The sequence below is a fragment of the Myotis brandtii genome, unplaced genomic scaffold (assembly GCF_000412655.1).
Source record: "Myotis brandtii unplaced genomic scaffold, ASM41265v1 scaffold416, whole genome shotgun sequence".
NCBI lineage: Eukaryota > Metazoa > Chordata > Mammalia > Chiroptera > Vespertilionidae > Myotis > Myotis brandtii.
In genome coordinates this window covers 1,364,445-1,388,205 of record NW_005365989.1, presented here as the reverse complement: position 1 = coordinate 1,388,205, position 23,761 = coordinate 1,364,445, and the positions used below count along the sequence as shown (strand labels likewise).

Below are 23,761 nucleotides of genomic sequence, written 5' to 3'. Positions count from 1 at the left end.
GCCTACATGTGTTCGTCATGTTTTCCCTCCTTTTATTTTTAAAAAATCTTTATTGTTGAAAGTATTACATATGTCTCCTCCCCCCATTCCCTCCTTTTAGAATATGTGGTTGTCAAAACTCAAGTGTATTCTTCTAGATTTAGCTAAAAAATTTACCAAGATTTTTCCCCAAGAGGAATTTCAATGTCCTTAGAAAGTCTATAGTGTTTTGTATTTTCTGATAGCCCTTCTGTTTATTTTGGTTGCTGTGTCACCTCCCCATAGCTCCAAAACACTCAAAATTATAAATTCCATGAGGAATAAACTTTCAAAGATGTCCCCACTATTTCTGGATATGTCTTTTCCTATTCACTCCCATCAGGGGCAGGGACTGTGACAATATTTGACTCTCAGGTTACACAAAATATCCATCACAGTACCATGCACATAATAGATGTTTAATAAGTTTGTTTTGAGTTACACTACATTTAATTTAATGAAGTGGATGATGATTGATAAAATGACATCATTGAATCTAAAATAATGGTCATGGTTAGGATAACTGGTATATTATAAAATGTTGTTGGAAAATTTGTTGATTTTATTTACTCATTCAATTAATATTTATTGAGTGTGCATTATGCAGCCAGGTATTGCTCTAGTCAGTGGGAATATAATGGTGAACAGACAAGAAAGATTCCAGCTCTCATTTTAGTGAGAAAAGATAGAATAAACAAGGAGACAAATAAATATGATAATTTCAGAGAATAATAAATTCCATGAAGAAAATGAAATAGGAAAATTGTGATAGACTATGCCTGGGTTAGTGAGGGGAGGGTGGCCATTTTGAGAAGATGAAATTAGGCCGAGACCTGAATCATGAGATGCAGTTATAACACCACAACTGGTATGTCAAGTTTTGGAAGACATAAGGGTGATCCATGTGACTGGAGCAAAGTGGACCAGGAAGAAAAGTGTGAGAGATAAGAATGGAGTAGTAGGATTACTTACAGGGTGTGCTGTGGACTGAAGCTGGTTGGAATGTGGATGGATAGACAGGACAGGAGGAAATGATGACATCTCATTTAAAATGTGAGAAATGGAATAGTGGGGATGAAAACCGATTTTCCCACCTCTTTCCTTCTCTCCCCTCCCTCCCTCCCTCTCTCCCTCCCTCCGCCTTCCTTTCTTCTTTTGCAGTGGGAAATACTTGAGGTTGTTGGTGTTCTGATGGGAATAAACCATTAGACTGAGGGAGAACAATGGTACAGGCGAAAGAAGGTTAAATTCCAAGAGGCCAGTCCATTCAAAGGCAGGGACACAGGTGCTAGCCCTGGAGAGGAAGCAGAGATGATTCAGGATGGGTGGGAGCGGGGTGGACACTTCGCAGTTGGGCTCTTATGCTTACTGATGGAACTGTGAGGGAGCACCAGTTGGTTTGCATTTATTTTCTCAGAGGAGAAGAGGCGTGGTCATCGGTTGAGAGGAGGTACAGGCAGTTTTAGAAAGGAGAAAGTATGAAATTATCTTTTTGAAGAGTTGGGGAGCAAACCTCTCAGAGAGGTAGAGTAAGATATTCTGGAATTGTTGTCATGTGCACTGATCATCGTATGTGGTTCATTTTGAGGTTGGTATATTTTAACAGAGATATTAAGAGAATCCTGTAAATGGAGAAGGACTGAAGAAAGGTCTGGAACATGTTCCATGTGAGGAAGGACTAACTAAACTGGACTTAAAGAATGTTTGGCCTGAAAAATATATTTAGAAGTAAGGTATAGCAGTTAAGAGCATGAATATGGAGTCTGGCAGATTGAGTTTGTATCTTGGCTCTTTTATTATTAGCTGTGTGACCTTGGACAGGTTACCTATCCTCTCTGAGCCTCAGTTCTTTCATCTATGAGCAGCAAAAATAAAACTCCTACATCAGGTTCCACATTAATGATATCTGCTGCTTAGTGTGTGTGTGTGTGTGTGTGTGTGTGTGTGTTTGTGTGTAGGGGGGTATTACTCTTTAAATAACTAAAGAGATGACATCAGACACTAGAAAACAGATCTACAATATGAGAAATTAAAAAGGAGACAGTAAAGATAACTTCCTTGTAGCTGAAGCTGTTCCGACATGGGATGGGTCTCCCTGTGAGGCCGTGAGCTTCCTGCCGCTGGAGTTGTTCACACCATGCATGGTGACCACCTTTGGAGGGATTTTTAGAAACTGTTTCTGCCTTGGTGGGAAGGTTAGATTAAGATGCTATGATTTTATAGCATTTTTGGTTATTGGAATATTTCCTAAATATTGATATACATGAGTATGTTCTTTATACATGTGTGTAGACTTTCTCATTGTCATTAATTTGTATCACAAGTTTGATTTGTGTGTGTACAACCACCTTGGTTCTTATAAAGCCTGAGAAATCAATAATATTATATTTTTGCACATGTTATATTACTGAATAATCTTAAGAATCCCATTAGGTAGATATTACTATTCTGTCTTATAGACTGGGAGTGAAGATGAAGAGAGATGATGTTATTTGCCCATGAACTTATAGAAAATTAGTGTAAGGATTAAGACATCCTGTGATTTGTCCAATAAATTCCTTCAAATTGAAGGTCTTAGACTATCTGTTAAGCACTGTTCAAAATCAACTCTCTTTTTAATTATAAGAAAGGGGAGGATTTATCTTAAAGATTATTTTGGATTTAATAATTTATTTGTATAATGCTCAATTATTTAAGCTAACTTATCTCATCAAGGCTCAATTTGTAGAGTACTATTGTAATTTGCTAGTATTGTGGTATTTATGTAAAATAGCATTAAGGTACAAAGTGTTATTACATCTAAATTTTATGATGAACAGGGGAAATAGCTGGAGACATTCATGGGAGATAGTATATGCAAACTATAAAAAAGGATTTCACATTATTAACTAAACAGAAATGCTTCAGCTAATAGAGTCACATAAATCCAAACGGATTAGAGTTTTTGTTGCTAGAAAGACTACTTCTTACAAGACTTTCTCCATAATTGAAGGCGTTTACCAATTATGCTCAAATATTTTTGTGAAAGGAAAAGATTTTTCCATCACTATTTCTGGTTCCATGGAGAAAATGTTTCTCACTCTGGTGAAAATCAGAGTAGTATTCAGGTTTTTCTCCTTTTAATATTCAGTGCAAGCTGGCTAATGCCTCCTTTTAAGTTGGAGAGGAAATATTGCAAAGCTCACTTTCTTAGAGATGGAAAAGAATACTGTTCTTTAGAGGAAAAGTGAATACATTGTTAAGCAGATCAGCTCTGCATTTTCTGGAAAATTATATAATCGAAGGAAAATAGCTGAAGCTTCAGCAGCATTTGCTAGAAACTGGAATGTAGTCAAAGGTGGTTGAATGGGGGAAATGAGAGGAAACGGAGGAAAAAGCCACGCAGTGGGTATGATTCAGTTCTGGCGGATTAGATGTGATGGTAACCAGATCTTTTTATTCAGTAATCAGCCTGATACTAAATATCTTCAGAGTATAATGACTTACAGAAGAGCTGCCTGCTTGTGTTTTTTCTCTAAACAGTAGTAGGAGGTAGAAATAAGGAAACATTCCCTGCAGTTGGAAACAAGAGTGGAATTTAACCCAGTGAATAAAAAAAAAAAAAAAAAAAAAAAAAAAAAAAGCATCTTTGATTATTGGAATATTTCCTAAAAAAGGACTCAAAGCATTAAAGTGGCTAAAGATGGACTCATGTCTATTTGCTCACTCTCATTCCCCATCTACACATGATTTCAGACGGGATTTGAAAAGTGCTATGCTAGTTTCTAGGGCTGCTGTAACAAAGTACCACACACGGGGCTCAGAAGAACAGATGTCTATTGTCTCAGCGTTCCGGACGCTGGAAGTCAGAACTGAGGTGTTGACAAGGCCATTCTCCCTCAGAAGGCGCTAGGGAAGGACCTGTTCCTGGCCTCTCTCCTAGTTTCTGGAAGCCTCAGGTGCTTCTTGCTTGTAGATGCATCGCTCCAGTTCCACTGTGTGTCCTCGCATTGCTTCCTGTCTCTGTGTCCACATCTCTCTTTTGTATAAGGACACAACTCATATTGGATTAAGGCCTATCCGATTGACCTCATCTTCATTTTATTGCCTCTGCAAAGACCCTGTTTCCAAATCAGGTTAAGTTCTAAGACAGACGGAATGTTTGTGTCCCCACCGAAATTCGTATGTTGAAACCTAACCTCAATGTGATGGTATTTGAGGTAGGGCCTCGGGAGGTGATTAGGTCATGAGGATGGGGACCTCAGGAATGGGTGTAGTGACCTTATAAAAGAGACCCCCAGAGAGTTATCTTGCCTCTTCACCATGTGAGGACACACAGAGATGATAGCATCTGAGAATCTGGAAGTTGGCTCTCACTAGATACCAAATCTGCCAGCACCTTGATCTTGGACTTAGCGTCCCAAACTGTGAGAAATACATTTCTGTTGTTGATAAGCCACCCAGTCTATGATATTCTATTATAGCATCCCAAACAGACTAAGATAGGAGGTTAGGACAACAACATTTTGGGGGGTTACAATTCAACCCACAGCTAGTGCCTTAAATATCTTTTTTCTTTTTTGAGATGAGTTGGCCATATGTGGAGAAGCCACATTTTTTTTCTACTTCTCATTACAGAATCTGAAGCATATATTGGCATATTAAGGTGCTTTTTAATGTTATCTTAGGAGTTTGGCACAAAGTACTTTCCCAGGATACATTTTTTTGACTGACTGATTGTGTGATCATGTAATATGGTCATTTTTCAAAGCTCTTTATTCATTCTGGCATCATTTAGGGTGTGAAGAATGGATTTGTTAGCTAGAGCCAGAGACAGCCTCCTCCAGTATCCTTACCACCTCTGAACCCTGTACCAAGGAGCACAGTTGGGCGTAAGAGACTTGCGGTGAGAGAATATGAACAAGATACCCTTTGATAATATACCTAAGACCTATAAGAAAATTTACATGGGAGGAGCATCAATAATGAATCTGCTGGTTTATTTTTCCTTGGCTTTGCCAAGGTTCCCATATTTTCCAACTTTTCTGGTCTCTGAGAAGGGCAGGTTTGCTTGACCCATTGTCTGCTCAGGTTGGCTGCCTCCCATCCTTCCCTTCTCTCTGCCCTTCTTAAGCCCACCTACCTCCAAGGCCTGTACTTATTCATTTCTGCAGAAAAAAAATCCTCATCTTATGATTTTTCAGCTCTGGCAAGCAATCTTTTAAATATATTCATGTGCCTCACTTTGTGACAAATTTGTTTCATTGTTGTTTATTCCCTGAACATTTTGGTCATATTTATTTTGTTTTCAACCAGATCTTTAGCTTCTTGTGGTTAGGGACTATTTTTTTCTCCAGTCCCATGGAGCCCGGTACATAGTGGATACTCAAAGAATTGATCATTGGAACTACAGAATGCTACTCACCTCCAGATAGGGATTCACTTGTTGATTTAGCTTCACTAATGCATGCACTCCTTAAAATAGAAACGATGGTCTTCAAATAATAAATCACATTTTCAGAGAACCTCATATTACTTCTGTTAATTATAACAAATTAATTCTTATATCAACCTCCCTGGTTTTTATAAATGACAATATTGTGGTTGTGATTTCTTGCCAAGATCCTGTGATTCTTGAATAAGTACAAAAATAAAACTGTAGAATACTTGATGTGACTGGATGTTTTGGAGAAACCCAAGAGCTGGTTTCATGTGCAGATTGCCTTAGGGCTAAAACAGAGCAACACAAGAGAACAAGTGAGTAGCTAACATCTGGATGACACACACTATAAGGCTGTCAAGGTGATTAGATGCAATGCATATAAAACTCAGGGGCTAAATCAATAGGAGTTATCATTATAGTGGAAGTGCATTTATTGACTGTATATTTACACCCATATGCATACATCCATGCAGTGGAATTAGACACCATTGAAATAGATATTTTAATTTCCTGAAGTGTGTCTACCCTGAGATTCACAGAATTGGTAATGTTGGATTGATGGTCCTCAGGAAATTGAAATAATGGAATCTTTTGGTAGCATATGAGTTGACCCTGTGTGCCAGACTGAGGAATGAATTCTAATTCTTTGATTGTAAAAGCCTTTTCCCTGAGCACAGCACCTTGCCATCTGTCTTTTTAATCTCTGCAAGGGAAACCTCAGCCTGATTCCAAACTCTTTCTCTCCATAATGGGAAATCTCTCTGTGTTTGATGAACCTAAGTGAAAAATGCAGTCTCATATCCATGTATTTATTAAATCTCTGGTTGCTTAAAGGCCTCACTCCAAAGTAATGTTCAAAATAAATTGCTTCCATGATTGTATTGTTAGAATGCACATGTATGATTTCTTCTTTCTGTATTCTAAGATGACAATGTTTCATGGGGAGCATTAATGATGCAAATTCAAACTACCTGGGCAATCAGCAACAGACACATCAGAAAATTGTAGTGATTGGCCTAAAGACTCCTTCTGAGTTCTTCTTAGAGCCAGGAGGCCTCAGAGGCTTATTTTTTCCTCCCTCTGCAGAGACTCTAAGTCAGAAAAACGATCTTTACTCAGGGCATGGCAGTGCTTCCCTGATCGTGGGGTTCACCCGAGTACGTCTTCAAGATGCAAAATCTACCATTACAGCCTACAGAACTCCCTATGGATCTTATGGCCACACCAAATCCTGATGTTCTTCATTCTCCCAGCAGTACATGTGGGAGTGTGGCTTCATGCAGGCCATTTTCTTCTTCTTCTTTTTTTTTAAAGTAACACCTTCCAGGGAACATTTTATTTAATGGCAGGTCATTTTCAATTCAGTCTGAGAAAACTACTCCCACCTACTGAATGGGTTTGAGGACCAGCGGTGTGTAGGTAGTTTCTGGTGGGGTTCTTGCTATGCATTGACTTCACATTCAAATAGTCAGAAAGACTCTCCCATTTGGCCAATATTTTCCCATTGCTTGAGAGGCACAAAAAGCTTTGCTTATTTATCTCATTCAATTCTCATGACAATCATCTGAGAGAGGGTTCTTTATTATCCCCATTTACAGAAGGATAAACTGAGGTTTAACAAGATTGAGATGTGTGCCAATGTTTACCTGGTTAGTAAGTACTATAATTGAGAGTTGGACCCAGGCAAGCTGATGCTAAAGCTTGGAGGTTTGATCATCCTACCATGTCTGAGGCAGTGTAGGGCGTGGGTAGCAGTCCTGCTGTCTGGGATGAAAGGCCAACTCTGCTGCTTTCTCCTCTTGGGTCTTGGGCAGGTTTCTCTACCTCCCAGAGTTGTCCCTTCCTTCTTGTAAAATGAAGCTACTGGGACTCTGCTGCACTGAGCTGGTGGGAGAATTAAATGAGATAACACATGTAATCACCTGACACATAGCGTGTTCCATAAATGTTAACTAATGTAGCTTTATCCTGCAGTTACATGAATGTTTGTCTCCAGCTCTGTGGTTTAAGGGCTAGCTCTTCTCTCTCCACTGTTTCTTTTATCCATAATAAAGGAGAGTCACTTAGTTGAAGACAATCTAATGGAGGAATCTTAGATCCTTAAATACAGCAATGTGTTCGCTCCATGTGCTCATTGGGCTTTAAAGTCCAGAATAAAGTAACATCATGTTCTTGCTCATGGAGGGCTTTGGCAAAGCTTGTTTCCAGGGATGGTAACCCCAATCATCCTACCTCTCAATGAGGGACAGTGGGGAGTGGGACTCAGAGTCCAGGTCTGAGAGCAAGGAGACCTGGCTTCCAGTACTTATTAGGTCAGAGTGAGTGGGATTTTGTAATAGCTGGAATTCAGAGTCCTCCTCGATAAAATGGGAGACCAGAACAAAGTATTTCCTAAGGTTCTTTGTGCTCCCGATATCTGTGAAGTGAGTCTGCATCTTTCCTAAATGCCTCTTTCACTACTTGCTTTTAACAAGGGCTTTGGTTATGGAAGAGAAGTGGTGGTTGGGGGTGGGGGGTGGTAGGCAGGAACATAGGGCAGTAAGGAGGATGCAGATGCCTGTGGGAGGTGGTGGGTGGCTTTAGGTTCAGACAGTCGAGTAGAAAAAATGAAGAAGGAGAAAACAAAAGAAAAAGGTCAGATATAAGAAACATTATAAAGCAAAACATTATAAAACAAAGAGGATATAGTGCTGAATTTGTTTTAATAGAAAGAAATGCATGTAACAGATGAGAAGTGAGAATTCTTCAGCTGACCCAATATTCTTTAAAAAGCAATCCAATAATTTAAGTGCAGTAATTTTAAATCCAATAATTTTAAGATGCATTGAAAGCAGTTAGGATTAAAGCCATTAAGATTTGTTTAATAAAACATAATAAATAGGTCAGAAAAGGACTAAATTATATAGAAAAGCTATTATATCATAAAGGCAGTATTTCCGATAACAGGGAAATAATACTTTTAGTAACTAACATTGAAATAATAGGCTAATTATTTAAATTACTAAAATTTAATCTTATTAAAATTAAATGATCTTTCAAAAGTTAAATTTATAATGTACATATTATACCTAAATTAAATTCTGGTTAGAATAAAACTGATTTTCAAGATAAAAATGAAAACATAAAATAACTAAAATAAAACTTAAGGTAATATTTTTGTAATATTAAAGTGGAATAGCCTTCTTCACCTGATACCCAGGATAGAAATTATAAAAAGAAAAGATGGATGGGAGACCACATAAAGTCAAGACAAAACAAAACTGAAATGTATAAAACAAAATTTTATATGATCAGAAGTACTGTTTATAAATTAAAAGGGCAGAATAAGCAATATATTTGAAGCATACATTTAAAGGGATATTGGCCTTTAAATTATATTGAAGTCTGTCAAGTCATTAATAAAAAGATGAATACTTCAATAATAAAATGGGGAAAGAAATATAAATGGGGAACTTACACAACATTGACACTAACATCCCTCCAAATTAATGATGAAATGTAAAAGAAAATGTTGAGATATATTATTGTATAAAATGAAAAAAAGATCAGTCCTATTATTGGTGAAGGTGTAAAAATTATCTACTCAGTTTTGAGAATGTAAATTGTACAGTAATTCTGAATGAGAATCAGGCATCTACTCATTTTAACTACACATTTTTTTCTATGAAAATAATAAAATGTATGAAACAAAGACAATACTTTTAATTGCAGGAAATATAAATCCAAATAACTATCAATAAGAAACTGACTTGAAATATTATGTTATATGCACACAATAGAATACCATGCAGCCACTGCAATGCTTATTAAAGATCTCTTTAATCACATGGAAGGATGTCCAAGAACTAAAAAGGCATATTATGAAGCAGTTTGTACAGAGAGTAAAAATCCATCTTTATATCAAGAATTTTTAATTTCTTAATTTTTTAATAAACTTGTTTGAGAAATAAAATGAATAGGTAAGTCATAAGAAAGATATATACGTTTGTATATGAAGAGAAAAATGTTAGGTGATGTTCGCTAAACTATTAAAAATGGTTTATAATTTTTGTTATTTTCTGAAATTATTTATAATGAGCATGCACTAATTTTATAATATTAAATAAATTCTATTTGAAATATAAATATATGTGAAGAATATTTGTGAAGAAAACGAGAGCTGTTATCATCAAACATATTTCTGTGAGTTGTAGAAGAATAAGGAAGAAAGTTTCCAGTTGCCGGACTTCTGGCCAGGCCCAGGTGCAGTCTGAGAGAAATCCCTTCGGCAGAGTTGCAGGTGCTTCGGTGGGATCCTGAGCATGTATTAGAATGGCAAGTGGCTAAGGGACATGAGCAGGGTCTGAGAGCAGAAAGGATGAGGATGAGCACTTCAGGTTGCTTCTAGTTTCATTGACTTCTGAACCAGCAAGTGAGCAATACAGAGGACATAAGCAAGATCAGGATTCACATATGGGATGTCTCTATCCTGTCGCCCCTGCTCTACCTTTCTAGTTTGTCCTGGAAATGTACTTGGAGTCCAGGATCTTTTGCAGGGCCCAGAGAGAGGCACTAACTATGTGGTCAGAGCTTCAGGCTCAATTGAGGGATGCATTGTCTGTCTGCAGGGTTCATTTTATTGCCTTATATTCGAATTCTTGGATTTTATTTTCTCTGATGCTCTAATTTTTACTGTCATGGGGCCTATAGCACATCTGGTTCTGACCTATTTATAAGGTCAGTGTTATAGATGTAACACTGACATAAACCTATCTTACCCCTAAAATTGATGTAAGGTGGCTAAGAAAAACACAAATAAGGTGACTGATGAAAACACAAAGATAAATAAATGAGAACATCAAGGCAAAAGGAGAATACAAAAACAAAATAAGCCTAAGGGGAGAGTTAGGGTTCAAAATCCACAGCATGTTTATAATACAACCTGTGTGTTTGTGAGAAGCGAGCCACATTTTTGGGTTCTGAACATTCAAAGCCAAGAAGGAAAATGATCAGTTAGAAGGAAATGATCACTACAAAGTGACATAGTGTTCCTAAGGTTAAAAGAAAATACAAACGCAGAACAAAATAGTTGACCAGAAGTGCAGCATTTCAGAGACCTGAAAGAGGACACAGTGTGATATGGTGACATAACATCCTCACCAACAACCTCAATGAATACAATAAACCCAGCGTGTTTTGCTCTATTGTCCTATTGTTCCATTGTCTCATTGACGATTCTATTTGTACCGTCAAAGCAAACTTTGGCATGATGCCAAAGCAAAATTTAATAAGAGCTATTTTAGGATGCAAATTAGTGCAACCCAAGTATGTAGTTTATTTGATGGTTTTGTTTGAACAAAGGGCAAATTTAGACTATCTAGAGCAGTGATGGCGAACCTTTTGAGCTTGGCGTGTCAGCATTTTGAAAAACCCTAACTTAACTCTGGTGCCGTGTCACATATAGAAATTTTTTGATATTTGCAACCATAGTAAAACAAAGACTTATATTTTTGATATTTATTTTATGTATTTAAATGCCACTTAACAAAGAAAAATCAACCAAAAAAATGAGTTCGCGTGTCACTTCTGACACGCGTGTCATAGGTTCGCCATCACTGATCTAGAGAAATCAATAGACTATATATATATACTCTTCAGGCAATAAATACACTATGGATATAATTTTTTCACAACTAAGCTTTTGATATAATTCTTTGGACAGCAAAGAGGTCAAGGTAATACACTGGAAAAATCATACAGTGAGTTTTTTGTGTGTGTGTGTGCGCAGCTAACTGGTTAAGGACAGATTCATGTGTTTTGGCAATCAATTAACCAAGCCAAAAGATAGAGCTGATATTCTCAAGGAAATAAAGAAGTGTAACTAGAATATATTCTTAATAGATGGCTGTTACTATCTTTCTATAGAGAGATTTTCATATTGCCTGTTAGACTAACATTTAAAGAATTCCTGTATTCATTCCTATGTTTAGACATTTAACTGTTTCATCCTTCTAATTGCAGGGTTTTCTTTCTTTCTTTCTTTTTTAAATCATTGTTATGTTGGTATGCTGTTCAAAAGAAAAGTGCCTTCTAACAAAAATGTTTATGGCATGAGCATTTTGATATCTTTTTAAAACCTGTGCAATGAATTGGCTTCCTAGCCTGGCATTTTCAGGGAAAGTGTGAGCAAGTAGTCTCATTACTGATAAATATTTTAAAACACGTGGTATTTACCCAGAAGGTCCCAATGGTTCAATGTGCCTCCTGCAGAAATGGCATGTAATAAAACACTCCAGAATGAAATTTCAGAGGAAAAAAGGATACTGCACTTAAACAAAAATTCAATAAAAGAAATGTTAGAAAATCCCCAAAGCATTCCAACCAAGTTATGGATTAATTGCTTGGCACGTTTCCTTTTTTAATTCCAAGCTGCCTCTTTGTTAGCTGAGTAAACAAAGCATCTAGAATAAGTCAACTTCAGCCAATGATGACAGCCCATTAACATCATGACTGATAATAATGATAATCCCTAAAGGCTTTGACAAGGTCCACACATAAGCAGTATGTGGCCAGCAGGGATCGTGTTGAGAAAGAAGGCGGAGAAAAAAAAAGTGAAGTAAATGGACAGAATAAGAAGGGCCTGTCTTCCGGCTGTCAAGATGCCCACACAGTAGATCAAGGGCTTTTGTGAAGGGGGTTTGGGCACAGCTTGAAATCAGTCCTGTGGGGTTAAAGAAAGGAAGGGGGAATTCTTAAATCCTGAATCTAGCAGTCTTTACACGGCTGTTATACCAGTGGGTGTTAGGTCTGGAAAGGGATTGATTGCTGCATCACCAAATTGGTAGTTAGAACACTTGTTCACGCCTCAAGGAAAATGTTTTCATTAGAGATCATTTTATTTACATAATGTAGATCCTATCTGCTCCTCTCCTCCCTGAATTCTCTCTGAGTTCCAAAAGAGCAAGGTCTTTGCCTTGCATATTGTTTGCAGAAGTTGTATAGTGAATATTAAATAATGTTCAGTAACAAAAAAAGAGGCATTTGGATTAGGTTCAATTAAAAAACAACAACAGAACCACACAGCACTTTTCCCCTCAAGAAAATGCCCCAAACCATCAAAATGAATCAAAACTTAAATTTGGTCCTAATCTTAGGCAATGCCCTATTGTGTACATTACCATTTTCACTACATTTTGGATTTTCCCAAATATGCCATGATGGAGAGATTCATGTAAGGAAGAATTCTCTTAATGCATTTGGAAATCATCTTTTGGGGAAATGGTATAAGATTAATCAATAGGCAACCAATCCAGAATCTCTTTGACCTTCACAGACTTGACATTGTATTCATTTATTTTCAAATAAAAATTTTACCCAGATAATTCTAGAGAAATCAGGTTTCTGACTACATTTATGACTGAAATTGCTGCTTGCTTCTGTGAATCCCTGAAACTGGTGGTGAATTTGGATGCTTAGGTTTCTCTATCCTCCCTTGGTATTACATTGATACATATTTTGGATATGTAGGGTTAGACATAATATGTAATTAAAATCAAGTTTACCTGTTTCTTTTTTTTCAAAAGTGAATATTAGAAAAATTTAAACAATATATATGACTACCATTCTATTTCTATTAGACAGTGCTGGGTTAAAATAGCTCTGATGTTTCTTAAGGGTTAGGCAAAACATGTATGGTTATTCACTGAAACATCTTCTTGATCCAAAGCAAATTCCCTATTAAGGCAGCATCATTGTCATTAAGTAAACGTCAATAGTTTACACAGGGCTAGGCTGGTAGTCCTTTTGCCTGATCGATATACAAGGAGTTTACTAAGCAAACAGACACTGGGAACTGGTTTGACCATAGGTTTGAACCTACTTAAGAGTAATAATGTAATAGTCACCTAGGAGCACCCTTACATTTGGATGACTAGAGAGAAAATCATGCAAAATACAAATATGCATATATTGTCAGAGGACTTTTACTTGGTAATAATGTATTCCAGCTGAAATGATATAATTAGTAGTTAATAATTCCTTCAAAAATGTAGCATTCAAACTTTGAAGAAGCTCATTCAGACCTCCCAATAAACCTAAAGAGGTCTGAGTTTATATTAACCCATTGGCCTTTCCTTATTCATCAAGCTGAGTGCTATTGTTACAACGATGAGGCCAAATAGACAAAGTGTCTCTCAGTTAAGACCTTCTAGGCAACAGGAGTCAGAAAACACCCTAACACATAAGTCAGGTTTGAGAAGTGGGCACCTGGGGCTCATTGAAGATGTGAGGAGTCAGAATCCTGGATGAGGGTAGAAACTATTACTGATAGTCTTATTTTTATTATGGACAGTTCATTTTAGCTATAACTGCAACACATTTCATAAAACAAGCAGGCATGCATGACAATGGGGACACTCACTCCAGGGTGATGGCAGAAGGAAACCCGCAGCACCCCATTTTACAGTCAAGGGCTCATCACGGCGGAGGAAACAGCAGAGATATGCTCAAAGATGCAGAAATTTACAGAATAGCAGCCCGTTAAGCTCCAAGTTTCAAGTGCTCTTTTTAAAGACACAATATTCACACTTAAAAAACCAACTGTGTTATCCTCTTTCCTTGGGGGTCTACCAGAAAGTTCCTGATTGTGCTATACAAAGCAACAGTCCGCCACTCGTTGTGATAAAAAGGGGCAGAGACAGGCATAAATATTTTAATATGGGAACCTTATGTCTCTGCAGTGATTCATTCCATTGCTTGTTCTGGTCCTCCCCACTCCCGTGATCCCTCATAGTTCCGTAGAAGCATGCCAGAGTTATTTATTCTAGACCCAAACAAGACCTCCCTCAAATTCATCTTCAAGATTGAGCATCGTTAATCGAATCAGCGTTGTTTGTATCTAAGCATAGAAAATAAAACCAGAGAATTACGCAAGCTGCTGTCATACAGAAGCTACAGGAAATTGATTACAGAGAGGGCTGGTGTATTAACTTTCATACAAGAATGTCTGATTGTTTTAGGATTTCAGTATGGTAAATGGATTCCCTTGGTGAGTACGATCTTAGCGCATAGAACAGAGTTTGTGATGGCCTACTCGCTTATAAAATAAGACATTTAGTAATGTAATATTCCTAACATTCAAACCTCAGAAGTACTTCCATGCACAAGTGGTTAAGAACTCAAAAACAAGTAATTATCAATAGCATGTGTATGTAATAAGAGAGGCATCAGTTGAAAAAAGTTTTATATTTATGACATTGGCAAGAAGGATACATTAATTGACTGCAGAAAGGAGCCAACATAATATTTACTCTGCATTTTCAAAAGGATATGAAGAAGATCCTAGAAACTGCAAATGTACTCGCTTCATTTTGTGAATAAAAACTCAAGGGAACAGTAATCAGAAGACAACCGACTGGAGTGTACCTAGAGCCTGGTGAGTTCATTTTAGTCACCCTGAACAAATCAGTAAATAGATGGCCTCACAACCAAGACACAAGATAACATTTTGGCGTCCTTAAGACAGATGTGATTTTCAAAGAGATGGACAATTTATAAGAGACTTTTGAGTTGAAACTTTCTGTCATGTTTGACATGACCTTGCATTTCCTCACAGGAGCTTCCATTTGTTCATGTTGGCATATATATATATTTCTTTATTGATTTCAGAGAGGAAGGGAGAAGGAGAGAGAGATAGAAACATCAATGATGAGAGAGAATCATTGATCGGCTGCCTCCTGCACACCCCCCACTGGGGATCGAGCCCACAAGCCAGGCATGTGCCCTTGGCCGGAATCAAACCTGGGACCCTTCAGTCCACAGGCTGATGCTCTATCCACTGAGCCAACCCGGCTAGGGCCATTTTGGCCTTTCTTTACGCAACTAGTTCCCTTCTGTTCTCAACTCTGCTTACCAGAGTTCCCTGTACATTTTTTCCACCTGCATTCATTCAAATTTGCATTTTCTAAGAAATCCCAGATTGGACTCCTAACACCAACCTTGCGGAAGGTGATCTTACCTTTCCATAAATGCCACAGCCATATCACTCTCTCTCCTATATTCTTTATTATATTTATATTTTGAACTCGTGTTCATTATTAGAGTATAAATTCCTAAAGGTCAGGCTCTGTATCTAATTTTACCTTCTGCCTCCTCTCTTTCCTGCCCAAAGTATCAAGGAGTCTTACACATAGAAGATGCTTAATAAATATTTGTTGAAAGAATCAATGAAATGCAGTGCTAAGCTTGCTGCGGAAAGAATAACATATTAAGGACCTGTATTTCAATTAATTCAAATCTATGAGTCAGCTATAATGGACCCTTGACACTATGATTGCCAATCTTGAGTGATCACACTCTGAAACAGTCCATTTTATTCTGACATTCTGTACTGAAACCCTGGACTCCCTTTACTAAAGTGATAAATAGATTGAAAAAAAAAAACTATCTAAAATAAAGGAAAAATAATATCATTCTGAGAATTTTGAGATAGCTCTGGAAGTAACTGACGTCCTATCAGGATGTGACACATTAAGAATTACTGTTACTTTACAGCCAGACAAAATTTAAAAAACATTAATAACCAAACACTAATGTATTTAACTTATTGGGAGACAATTCCTGTTCTTCAGTTATACCCCAGTAAAGCTGAAAATAATTTATGAGAGGAGGGAGGAAAAGATCCCATTTTTTTGTTTGCCATATTTAGCTTGTAGCCAAAAGTGCTTAAAGAAGTCCCTGAATTATCTGGATTATTTTCTCAGTTTTACACTAATTATTATAATGAGAAACCTAATGACCTAATTGCTCCTCAAGGAGAAGTGGTTTGTTATATCAATTCCTAGTGGAAACATGTAATTTATACCATGGCTTTAAGGCCATGTGGCTACTAGCCTAGGTTACAAAACTCAGATAATATTATAATGAAAGAGACATCATCTTGCTATTACAAGGTCCTCTGGCCATGTTTTACATTTGACCTTTTTTTTTTAAATCCTCACCCGAGGATATTTTTCCATTGATTTTAAGAGTGGAAGAGAGAGGGAAAGATAGAGAGAAATATCTATGTGCGAGAAACACATTGATTGGTTGCCTCCTGTACAAACCTCAACCAGGGCTCGGGCCAGGGAGGAGCCTGCAACAGAGGTACATGACCTTGATTGGAATAGAACCCGGGACCCTTTGGTCCGCAGGCCAACGCTCTATCCACTGAGCCAAACTGGCTAGGGCTCAACCTCTTTCTTGAATTAAATATCATATATCCTTAGTAATCCTTCCAATCTATCTGTTCCGTGTCTTATCTTTCTCTGCCATAGCATCCGAGGTGCTCTTCCTTGAGCCCTCTGTTTTTACTTGCACTTTCCCTAATGTCTTGTGTTCCTTGTCTAACTTAGATTAGCCAAAGTGACCAGATTGTTTTCTCTCAACTAGAGAATGACCCTTATTATCCCAGTGGTGGAGGAAAGATGCATCCTTTGGGGGTGGGCACTCCTAAGAACCAAAATGTGCCCCATGGTCATGACCAGGCCTATGTCATTTCTAGCAGAGGGCTAGAGTTACCCATTTCCTTGGGAGTGGCGGGAGGTGGTCTCCCAGGTGCTTCAACCTCCTGAGTTGCAGCAACCTCCAGTGCTCCCATGAGCATTTCTGCAACATTACCCGACCATATTTTCTGCTATGCAACTGACTTTCTGGATCATAATTATCTTTTCTAGAAAATTCCAGTTCACAATAATGTGGGCAAAAGCTTGCTTAGAAAGAATAAATATTTTCCTAGTGTTTCAGTGTGTTAAAGGAAGCGATATGATCCAGGAGGGTAGAAGTCTGATTATCTCAGCTGACTAAAGCCCAATGTAAGAAAGGCCAGCTTTACAGGGTCTCATCCCCAGATGGATTGATTCAAAGGTTTTCCTGAATTTCTATTTTTTTCAAGCATTTTCTTTACCTCTGTCTTCTCCATTATATGAAAGTAGTGTTTTATACCTCATGAGGGTATTGCAAGGATTAAATGAGCTATTTTATAATTTTTGAAATAGGCACATGGAAAGCTCTCAATAAATATTTATGCTATTGCCATGCTATTAGTATTCAGTGTTTTAACAAATAATTACTTAGCACTTACTGAGCCAGGCTCTGTGCAGGATGTAGGCCCTTCACAATGGATTGATCAGTTATTATTGTGATGATTCTATAGCAAAGCTTAAGGGGCTATCAGTCTAGATCAAGCCTGGTCCAGGGGATTTAGGGAAGACTCTTCTGAAGTGGCACTGTCAGCTCAGAACAAAGAATCCAAAGATCATCATTCTTGTTTTCTAAATGACCTAGCTCATTCCTTTTCAGTGCTGTGTAGTAGTCCATAGTGCGAGTTTACTGCTATTTAGTCAGCCATTGACACGACAAACAGTGTTGTAACAAACATCTTTGTACATATTTTGCTGTGCTCTATGAAGGGTTCTTTAGGCAGACACTGTGACTTGGAATTGCTGGGTCAAAGCATAAGTTCATCATTAGTGTTAAATGGCATCGCCAAACAAAATGGCTTATGATAAGCTTTGCAAATATCGACTTGTGTTTGCTAAGTAAATAATACATGTAACAAGTGGTTCTGGAAAATTTGGATTTTACATTCCTTTACCAAATGTTTATGAAACATTAAGTTTGGGCCAAGAACTGTACTTAGGGATGGAATCTGTTGATCTATTCCTGGATTCTCCTTTCTCATGCAACGGTACTTTCTGAAACACTTTGGATGGGACCATGGGGCAGCTGGCAGGGGTTTGATAGCAATGTTTCTTTTTTCTTCCTGTTTTATTGTGGTAAAGTACACATAATGTGAAACCTACCCTCTTACATTTTTTATGTGTACAGTACAATGTTATTAACTATACGCATTGTGTGGTGTAGCACACATTTAGAAGTTTTTCATCTAGTATGACTGAAACTCTGTGCACATTGAATGGCGCCCTTTTCTCTCCCCTCCCCACAGATCCTGGCAATCACCATTATACTCTTGCTTCTATGAGTTTGACTACATTAGATGCCTCATATAAATGGAATCATGCAGTATTTGTCCTTCCTTGACTGGCTTACTTCACTTAGCATCATGCCCTGTTTTCTTGAGTAGCAATTCTGATCAGGATAGACCTTTGTGACCCTGTAGAATACACTCTCCTTTTGATTAGTACTAGGGACCTGAGGCAAGGGGTAGCTGTATGAAGGTCTTATGTTTATGATAGAGGCTTTCTTCTACACATTACCCCTTTGGGGCCTCTTAACATTCTAAGAAGTAAGTTTGATGATCCATGTTTGACTGACAAGGATACAGAACCCAGAAAGGCTGTCCTGTGTCACTTGTGGTCACATAGCCCGGAGGTGGAGATGCTGAGATTTTAATCCAGGCCCCTCTCACTTCAGAGTCCATGTTTTAAAACACTATCTGCTTTTCTGTGATGTCTAAGTTCTCCGGTTTCTAGCAGGACAACCATACATAGCATGATATCTATATCCGTGTATCTTTCGACATGCCTTGGAAAGCAAATGTGTTAGCATCCAAATCTGCTCTTTCTCCTGTCTTCCATGGATCCATGGAACCTCCCCCGTGGAACCAGCCCAGAGGCGTGGGAGTTGTATCAACTCCTCACTCTCAATCGCATCCAGTCCACATCAGAACCAAGCCAGGGCCATCACTTTGACAGACTGTGCTAACGTTGATGGTTAGTTTCACATGTTGCCTTAGGTTAAATTTTAGCTTCGTGAGACCATACTTGGGGGTGTTTAAGTCAGTACCCTTCTGATATGGGTGGGAAAAAGCAAGCTCTGCACAGGACCACTCCTCACTCTCCTCAGGCCCCCTAGCCCTCTCTCCACTTTCCTGGCATTTTCCAACCATCAAGCTCTCCAGCCTTCGGGAGAATAGACTAACCTGCTAGTTATCATCCTTGCAGTGGGGGAAGGGAAGTGGCTCGGCCCTTTGTACATGAACAATGACATGGAGGCTCATTACCTTTCCTTTTTATTATATCTTCAAGATTTCTTCCATTAAGTATTCTGTTCTCCTGTCAAAATCCAAAGTATATATCTTCAAGATTTCTTCCATTAAGTATTCTGTTCTGTCAAAATCCAAAGTGTGCTCCAGCAGCCCTCGTGTAGTCAAATATGCTACGGGTCCATTCATTTAGCATATTGTCGTTTCCAGACTACGTCTTGTCAAAGAAAGACACTCACAGAAATAAAACAAAAGAACAGAAGTCTCCAAATGAATGGGCTCGCTTCATGGAGGAGAAAGTTGAAGTATTAAAATTGCTCATCAGATGTTCTGAAAAATCATTTCAGCAAAAAAAAAAAAAAAAAGAAAAAGAAAAAGAAAGAAACAAAATTTTATTTTGAAGGATGTGTTCCAAGAACTTCCCCTTTGATTTTTTTAAAAACCCATCTGTCATGTTTGTTTCATTCCAGCCTTGAAGTAAATAGATTTAGAGAGTGTACGGCGGCCATTGAAACCTTCCACAGAAGAACAGAAACAGACCGCTCTGCCAGTGCCCTTCTGGTATACTTTAATCAAAAGGCTTTGAAATTTAAAAAAATATATCCATAGACATTTTGCTTGAGTTGGAATATGGTGTGCAGAACACAGAATGTTATTTTGACCTATTGTTGAATGTCTCAAAACTTTTGCTTTTACTTTGGGCAGCAAGGAGAGACTAACGCAGAATGACTTGTTGTTGGCACCAGGGAATTGATTTTCCCCTTTCATGCTTTGGTTCTGCCCTCTGAATACAAAATTTGATTTTTTTTCCCATAGAGGTGAGGCTTTGGAGTGCAATTCTTCCCTTAGAATAAAGAAGTTTGGCTTTTCAACTCATCTTGTCTATTTAACCTCATGATGTCAATTTCCCTCTTTTACTGATTTCACCAAAGGGAATTTGCTTTGGCCCATAGGAATCCCCAACGTATTTGGATACCTTTCCTGAAAATTTCTTTGAACTCGATGCTCTGTCCTTTAAATACCACCTGGAATGAAGACCCATGAACTAGGGATAGCTCCCTCCCATAAGACAGAATAATTGTTCCCTGGAATGGGTGAAGCTGTCACAGATGAATAACTGCCTTAGAGCAGGAAAGAAAACAAGAATATTAAAAACTCATTATAATATACAAATATTCTAAATAAATAAATAGCAAGTACTAACAGCCTCAAAATAATAGTGTAGAAGTGACTGACAAAGTGTGAGCTTTCAAATTCAGATACATAGTTGGAAATGTTTCATGATGATTAAAATGATGATGCTTATAGGCTCAGTGACAGTTTGTTTAAAATAGATGGGCCAACCTCTACCACTTATATGTGTAGATAGAATGAAAATTAGCATACATTGCAAGATGTGAGGTAGTTTGATTAATACTAAAAATATCAGGGATTCATTAAAATGTAAACTAAATTTCAAAATCAATACTACACTGAAATATTTACTTAAGAAATGATATGATGTTTGGAGTTAATTTCAAAATAATCCAGCCTGTGTGTAGTGAGGAGGGGCTGGTGAGGATTCTGATAAAACAAGATTAAGTGTTGCTAATCATTAGAACTGGGTGAAAGGTATATGGGGGTGCATTATATATTCACTCTGCTTTTGTATGTATTTGAAAATTTCCAGAAGGAAATAAAAGTAGAAAGTTTAGGAGGGAAAGTCAGTGTGACAAATTGAAGGGTTTGAGGTAGTAGAATGTGTTATCAGAGTTTGAGGTTGAAAAGCATAGTCTATAGGTAGTTTATTTTACAAGTTTCCCTTAAATATTGATAAATGACAAGATAGGAACATGTGATATGACCATTTGTGATTCTGATGCCTGACTCAAATCAACAGAGCTCAGAAAGAAAAGAGAAAGATGCACCATTCATTTAGTTTAAATTCATTAAACATTGATTTTAAAACGAATTTTTAAAAAATGATGTCTCATAATTGAGATATTTGCTTGCTTTGTTTTCTCTCCTGGTTGAGAGTAAGTTCCTTAAACTGCTGACTTTATTTCTTGAATAACTTTAAACTTGTCACAAAATCTAACATAGAGACTTGTCTGCAGTCAGCCCTTTGTACCTCAGTTGGCATTGGGTAAATGATAGCTTTAAAAATTCATATCCAATTAAACACTTCAGATTCACAGGTGTGCCTGGATACCTTAGTCACAAATAAATAAGCCCGAATCAATGTTAAAAGCTAGAAGATACCACTGTTTTTATTGAAAACGAGAAGAGAATGACGAAAAACTATCTTTTTCCCTTCCCTCACTCCCCTCCTTTTGATGGGATCTTGGGATACCCTGCGCTCCATTCACATCTGCAAATACATGTCATTCAGAGCCGTGTGACAGCCCGAGTTCTGGTTCTCAAGCTAAACGGACGGGGAAGGCTTATGACACTGACAGACGCCCCCCACCCCACCCCCAGCAGGTTTTTCCAAAACAGTATTCTGTGAAGGCTTCACGATTTTTCAAAATGCTTTCAATTTGGTGATGTTGTTGGAAAAATATTTGTCTCCAAATCAGTGTGCAGCGTCAAACAGAAGGGCTGGGGCCTCGCCGCTTCGCTGCTTTGCATTATTGGGAGTGAGGAGCGGCCGCGTCTCCCATCAGCCTGGGCTCCTGCTGCTCAGAAGCTGAGCAGTCCCGCGGGAAACAGGAGGCCTAGCACTTGGAAATACCAAACCTGCGTCGGAGCAGTGGACAGATTGATAGCTCCAACTGTGGTTGGTAAGACTTGGGTGAATATTTTGATATTTTTATGTCATATCTGAGGTAAGATTTGAAAACAGAAAATTGCATGTTTGGTGGTGATGATCGCAGCACCAGGGGGCTCCTCCCACGCCTGGCCCGCGGATCAGCGTTTCTCTAGGACCTCAGGGCCCAGCCTGTACCCTTGGAAGCCTTTGGCGGTTGGCACCAAACGGGAGCTGACGACAATCTGTTTATTTATTTTCTTTTCTGAGCAGGAATATTCTGGAAGGACCAGATGGGAGGGACTTGTATGATGAGTCTTCTGAGTGACTCTCAGAACAAGGTTCAAAATCAGTTTGTTTGTTGACGTTGTTGTTTTCACTTTAAATGTTATCAGCCTTCCACTCTGAACATCCCTGAAAGGAGAACCTGACTTCTCAGCCCTGAAGCAGGACCCCCTGGGCAGAGTCAGAGGGAGGGGCTCCATCGCATCCCCCCTCTGCAGAGTCAGCCTTGGGTTCTTTATGCAATTGTTTTCCAGGTTAGATTTATACCACCTCACAGTTAAACTGCTAATAACTTGGGGAGCTATGCTTAAATTATACTTTTAAATGACCCAATAAAGTCTTTAGTTTCTGTCTGGAGATAATTGTGGGCCTGACTTACTTTCAGCGATTCGTGGAAATTTGACTTGTGAATCTAATTTCTCAGACTGGAATTGAGACCTTTTGGTCTGGAAAATCTCCCTCACAAATAGATGTTTTGGAATAGAAGGTAAAAGCAGCTGCCCTTGGTGTACTCTCACAAGTAGGTGGGGCTTGTCTCTGGTACTTTCCCAGTCTCTTCTTTCTGGGCCCCAGGCATCTCTTTCGCACTCCTTTCAACTGGTCACGATCTCCTCTTTTTGCTCCTTCTTCCCTACCCTCTTCCCTCCTTACGTCCCTTCTGTCTTTCTGACTCCCTTTCTCGCACACAACCAACCTTCCTCCCTCCCTCCCTCCCTCCCTCCCTCCCTTCCTTCCTTCCTTCTTTCTTTCTTTCTTTCTTTCTTTCTTTCTTTCTTTCTTTCTTTCTTTCTTTCTTCCTTTCTTTCTTTTAATTAATCTTTATTGTTGAGATTATTACAGAGGTCTCTCTTTTTTCCCCCCATAGCTCCCCTCCACCCAGTTCCCACCCCATCCCAGGCCCTCACCACCCTATTGTCTGTGTCCATAGGTAATGCATACATGCATATAAGATCTTTGTCTAATCTCTTCCCCCACCCCCTCCCATACCTCCTTCCCTCTGAGAATCGTCAGTCTGTTCCATTTCCATGCCCCTGATTCTATTCCATTCACCAGTTTATTCTGTTCAGCATATTTTTTATTCATTTGATTTCTAGATTCAATTGTTGTTAGATATGTATTTGTTGCCACTTTGTTATTCATAATTTTTATCTTTATGTTTTTCTTCTTCCTCCTCTTCTTAAAGAATACCCTTCAGCATTTCTTTTTTTTTAAAATATATTTTATTGATTTTTTACAGAGAGGAAGGGAGAGGGATAGAGAGTTAGAAACATCGATGAGAGAGAAGCATTGATCAGCTGCCTCCTGCACACCCCCTACTGGGGATGTGCCTGCAACCAAGGTACATGCC

At 38.3% G+C, this 23,761-nt stretch overlaps 1 long non-coding RNA gene across 2 annotated transcripts in view; it reads left to right on the top strand.

The window, feature by feature from the left end:
* The first annotated feature begins 22,028 nt into the window (after nt 1-22,028).
* The window catches only part of LOC102249349, a 76,103-nt gene continuing 74,370 nt past the window's right edge, over nt 22,029-23,761 (top strand). For both annotated transcript variants that reach the window (XR_314016.1, XR_001363547.1), the window contains exon 1: nt 22,029-22,162. This is a non-coding gene — a long non-coding RNA (uncharacterized LOC102249349). The remainder of the gene's footprint in view (nt 22,163-23,761) is intronic.